Source organism: Saimiri boliviensis, chromosome 10, assembly GCF_048565385.1.
Source record: "Saimiri boliviensis isolate mSaiBol1 chromosome 10, mSaiBol1.pri, whole genome shotgun sequence".
Classification (NCBI taxonomy): Eukaryota; Metazoa; Chordata; class Mammalia; order Primates; family Cebidae; genus Saimiri; species Saimiri boliviensis.
In genome coordinates this window covers 50655561-50661560 of record NC_133458.1, presented here as the reverse complement: position 1 = coordinate 50661560, position 6000 = coordinate 50655561, and positions in this window count along the sequence as shown.

Genomic DNA, 6000 nt, shown 5'->3' with positions numbered 1-6000 from the left:
AGGTAAAAGCAGGGAGGGAGGGAGAACACTGAGTATTTTAGCCAGAAATATCCGACTTGCTTTTGGCACTCACATGGAAATGCATTTCATCCACTGCTTTGCTCAGGATGGGATTACAAAGCACAAGGGTGATAGGCACAGGACACTGGGTCACCTGCATCCATGCAAATAAGGGGACTGAGACCAGGAAAAGCAAGTCTTGGCTTGATTCTTCCACACAGGGGGAAAGTTCCAACTTTCTCTTGAATGGCCTGCTGTGAGCTAGGAGAAACTTTCCTCCTCTTTTCTTCCAGGTGCTATGTGAAACATGCTAGAGGCAAATTTCCTCTGCTTGATAGTTCTATCCCAAGCTTAATTACTCTTTGAATGTGAAGGAGAACTGTATTCCCATATCCCCAACTCTTTGACAAGATATTAGTGCTCTGGCTAAGTTGGCTAAAGAGCAGTTACTGGAAAGAGAAGTTCCCACTGGATCCTACCTCACACCTTAAGAAACTGATATGGAAGTAAGTGCTGGGAAGGGTGTAGTCCCTTTAAATGATATGGAAGGAGGTAGGGAAGTGCTGAGTAGAGAAGGGCATGGTCCCTGGGTAGGGCTCCACCCTAGGGCCTATGCACATGGACCTAGGTGAAGACAGGCATTTTTGTTTTTCTGCCCAAACATTGCATTTCCCAAGACCACTCTGGCCTACCACACCCCTATCCTGTGCCTATAAAAATTCTGAGACTCTAGCAGGCAGACACATAAGCAGCTGGACGTGGAGACGAGCACATCAGCGGAGGAACACACGGGCAACTGGATGTTTAGAGGAATGCACTGACAGACACTGGCAAGCCGGCAGAACATGTGGAATTTGATTGGGACAGTTGGAGGACAGCCCAGGCCACCAAGCCACCTGCCTCCAGGGGGAAACCATTCCCTTCTGGCTTCCCCGTCTGCTGAGAGCTACTTTCACTCAGTTAAACCTTGCACTCATTCTCCAAGTCCACGTGTGATCTGATTCTTCTAGACCAAGGCAAGAACACCAGGATACAAAAAGCCGTCTCTCCTTGCAATAAGACAGGTCTTAATTGAGCTAACACAGGCCACCTACAGATGGCTAAACTAAAAGAGCACACTATAATACACGTCCACTGGGGCTTCAGCTGTAAACATTCACCCCTAGGCATTTGTCCTGGCATTGGAGCACCACAGCCTGCCCATCTGTATGCTCCCCTAGAGATTTGGGCAGTGGGGCACTGAAGAAGTGAGCCACACCCCCATTGCTCGCCCTGCAATAAGGACAAGGGAACTTTTCCCATTTCAGAACCATTCCAAAGAAATGAGAAGCTTATATTTGAAAACAAAACCATAAAAGTATTAGAAGAAAATATGAACGTATTTATTCTAATCTCAGACAGAATCCTTTCCAAGCAGCAAGCAAAATGTGGAGCCACAGAACACGAGTTGATAAATTTGACTATATAAAATTTCTAAAAAATTGTATGGCAGAAATCCCTAGAAATAAAGTCAAAAATCAAGTGGTAAAGAGGAAAAAATATTTGCAATGCATATTACAGATAGAGTGCTAAATTCCTTAACATATCAAGATTTCCTACAAATCAGCAGAAAATATACCAACAACCCAGTAGAAAAATGGTAGAAATGCCCAATTTTACTCATGAAAAGGAAATGCAAATTAAAATGAGATATGATTTTCTAACCCAACAGATTGGCAAAAAGTAAAATGTTTGATAACACTATATTGGTGAGGATTTGGGGGATTTCTCCCGTGCTCTTACATGTCAATCGTAGGAGTACAAATTGGAACAACTTCTTTGAGGAATAATTTGGCAATGTCTACCAAAAAGTTAATGTTTTCTCCCATTCCAGTCAGGTTTTAGAAATTTAGTCTACAAATATATTCTGGTATGATATTACATAGGTTCAAAGATGTTTATTGCAGCATTACTTGTAATAGAAAAAGAAATGAGAACAAAGCCAACACCCATCAATAGCAGACTTGATAAATAATACGTGGCACATCCATACCATGAATATTATGCAGTTACGACAAAGAATGGGGCTGCTGTGTATGCACTGACATGTTACAATTTCCCAGATATAGTAAGAGGAAAAACCAAGGAAAGTAGAGGATAGAATATGCTTCCATTAGTAGCAGGAAACACAGAGTGTGTTTCCGTAAAGCAGAGACTATGCAGATGAGTATACACGTGTCTATGCATAGACTGTTTCTGGAAGGATCACAAGGCTGTGACAATAATGGCTGTCTCTGAGGAGGGAAACAGCTTCTGGGGAAAAGAGATAGACAGGAAGACATGTGTTTCATTGCTCACTCTTTTAAAGATTTAGACTTTTGTATTGTGTGCAGGTATTACCTATTTTTAAAAATCATTTTTTCTTAAAAATTGAGCTTCTGTAAGTATAAGTCAGCTGGCATAATGCCATGGGGTAAGCCATGCTATTTCATACCTTTACTTTGTTAATTCCTTTTGCTGGAAACGGCCTTTACCCTTCATTTCTCCAATTCACTCCTGCCTTTGGAAACCTCTGACAGCTTCAGTCTTGATCTGAATTTGATTCTATTCCCTCCAGTCTCCCAAGCCCCACAGCCTCAGGCATGCTTGGAGTTCAGTGGAGGCGTGTCTGGATTACTTGGTTGTAATCCTGGGCTTACTGGTTTGTCTGGACTGGGCCTGAGTTCCTTGATGGGAGAACCATGTCATAACAGACGTTCTACCCTGATACATGCACAGCACTGCCATGCTGTGGGCTTCAACCAGAGCCATGGCTGGCTGACTGGATGGGCGGAAGGAGGGGTGCTTCCACAGCATCTGCTGCTTGTGGCCAGGCATTTTCATCTACTTTATTCCCCGCTATAACCTTAGCATGCACAACAGGGCTTGGCACACAATAGTTAGTCAATATTTGTCGAGTGAATAAATAAATGCCACCTAGAGGGAGAAGGAGGAAGAATCAGCTGGTAAGAGGATGTTTGAACATGGTGGCAGAGAGGATAAGTAGGAGGAGACCCACAGCTTGGGCTATGGGCTCCAGGAAGCCAATGAAGGATGCTGGAGAAGGAGCTGGCTTCAAAGCAGTTAGGTATTTGCCTGTAAGAATGAGCTGGTAGAGTCACCATAGAGCTAGTAACAGATCCCAGCCATTGTACAGTACGTCTGTGTCTCATCTTAAGGCTGCAATATTTAAACTACAGACAAGTACAGTTACTTAATGATGGAGACGTATTCTGAGAAATGCAATAGGAGGCAATTTCATCATTGTGTGAACATCGTAGGGTGCACCTACGCAAACCTTGATGGTATAGCCTCTTCCATTCCTGGGCTGCATGGTATAGTCTATAGCTCCTAGGCTACAAACCTGAACAGCATGTTACTGCACTGAATACTGTAGGTAATTGTAACTCAGTGGTATGTATTTGTAGTATATGTAGACATAGAAAAGGTACAGTAAAAATACTGCATAAGGCCAGGCGTGGTGGCTCATGCCTGTAATCCCACCACTTTGGGAGGCCAAGACGGGTGGATCATGAGGTCAGAATTTCAAGATCAGCCTGACCAACATGGTGAAACCTTGTCTTTACTAAAAATACAAAACATGAGCTGGGCATGGTGGCCAGTGCCTGTAATCCCAGCTACTTGGGAGCCTGAGGCAGGAGAATCGCTTGAACCAGGGAGGCGGAGGTTGCAGTGAGCCAAGATTGCAGCACTGCACTCTAGCCCAGGTCACAGTGCAAGAGTCCATCTCAAAACAAACAAACAAACAAAAAACTGCATAAATCATTTGTAAAAATGGTACATCTCTATAGGGCGCTTACCATGAATGAAGGTCACAGGACTGGAGGTTGCTTGGGTAGGTGAGTGAGTGGTGAGTGGTGACGGGCTGGGACGTGACTGTACAATACCGTAGACTTTGTAAACTTATTTTTAAATTTATTTTTAAAATTTTCACTAAATTTATTTTTAAAATTTTCTTTCTTCATAATAAATTAACCTTATCTTTGAATAACATTTTTACTTTACGAACTCTTACATCTTTTTTTTTTTTTTTTTTTTTTTTTTGAGACGGAGTTTCGCTCTTGTTACCCAGGCTGGAGTGCAATGGCGCGATCTCGGCTCACCGCAACCTCTGCCTCCTGGGCTCAGGCAATTCTCCTACCTCAGCCTCCTGAGTAGCTGGGATTACAGGCATGCGCCACCACGCCCAGCTAGTTTTTTGTATTTTTAGTAGAGACGGGGTTTCACCATGTTGACCAGGATGGTCTCCATCTCTCGACCTCGTGATCCACCCACCTCGGCCTCCCAAAGTGCTGGGATTACAGGCTTGAGCCACCGTGCCCGGCCGAACTCTTATATCTTTAAAACTTTTGGACTCTGTTGTAATAACGGCTTAAAACACATCGTACAGCAGTACAAAAATATTTTCTTTCTTTATATCCTTAATCTATAATATTTTTCTATTAATTTTTTAAAACTCGTAACACATTTTTGTTAAAAATGAAGACACACACACACGAGCCTCGGCCTGCACAGGGTCAGGATCATCGGTGTCACTGTCTTCCACCGCCACATCTTGTCTCACTGGAGGGTCTTCAGGGGCAATAACACGCATGGAGCTGTCATCTCCTATGACAAGAATGCCTTCTTCTAGATACCGCCTAAGGACCTGCCTGAGGCTGTTCTACAGTTAGCTTTATTTTTATTTTTGAGATGGAGTCTTGCTCTTGTCGCCCGGCTGGAGTGCAGTGGCGCAATCTCAGCTCACTGCAACCTCTGCCTCCTGGTTCAAGCTTCTCCTGCCTCAGCCTCCTGAGTACCTGGGATTATAGGCGCCTGCCACCATGCCTGGCTAATTTTTGTACTTTGAGTAGAGATGGGGTTTCACCATGTTGGCCAGGCTGGTCTTGAACTCCTGACCTCAGGCGGTCTGCTCGCCTCGGTCTCCCAAACCGCTGGGATTATAGGTGTGAGCCACCGTGCCTGGCCTATTTTTTTGTAATAAGTAGAAGGAGTTTACTCTAAGATGACTAGTAAATACACACACCAGTAACAGAGTCATTTATTATGATAAGTATTATGTACTGTACATAACCATATGTGCTAGATTTTCGCATGACTCCCAGTGCAGTCGGTTTGTTTTCACCGGCATCTCCCCAAACACATGAGTAACGTGTTGCACTATGATGTTACAACAGCTAGAACATTACTAGTCTATAGGAATGGTTCAGCTCCATTATCATCTTATGGGACCACCATTGTGTACGAAGTTCATGGTTGAAGGAAATGTTGTTATACAGTGCATGACTCTACGTTACAGATTATGTAAGGGTAACTGGGTTCCACGTTCCAAGTCAAAAAAGGTCTGGAACACGACTCCTTTGCTAGCAAAGTAGACACTTACAGCACCTAGTTCTCAGGGAAGTCCCCTGAAATATGTGAAGGGCCTGAATCACTGCTGAGCCAGACAGTATGGAGGAGAAGGCTCGAGCCTCATGGGAAGCTGGAGGGGGGCCTGCCCTAGAAACTCCGACCCTGCCTGAGGGCCCCAGTCATCCCACCTGGCTCAGACCTTGGTGGATCCAGGACAGCTCAGATGCTGGAAGTCAGGGGACAAGAGAGCCAGGGGCGGCAGAGTCCTACCCAGCCTCGTGCGATTCTGGCCCAGCTATGTATCTGGTACTAGAACCACGAGCTTTTGGAGGAAGATGGGAATTGACAGATGGGCAGCAGCCCGTGGCAATGGCAGAAGCAACCTCGGGGCTGGAAACAGAAGCTGTAATTATAGGAGAAAACACCCACAACAAATTCCAAAAGATGACCCTTTTGCTCCCTAGAACCAGGAAGGGGAAAGAAGGGGAAGCAGCCTACCCCGGTAAAAACAGAGCAACGTGAAAGATGCTGTGCAGTCAGGCTGAACATTAAACAGATGTGAGTTTCTTTAATTCAAAAGTTTAATTATTCTGACGTTTTCCATAACTT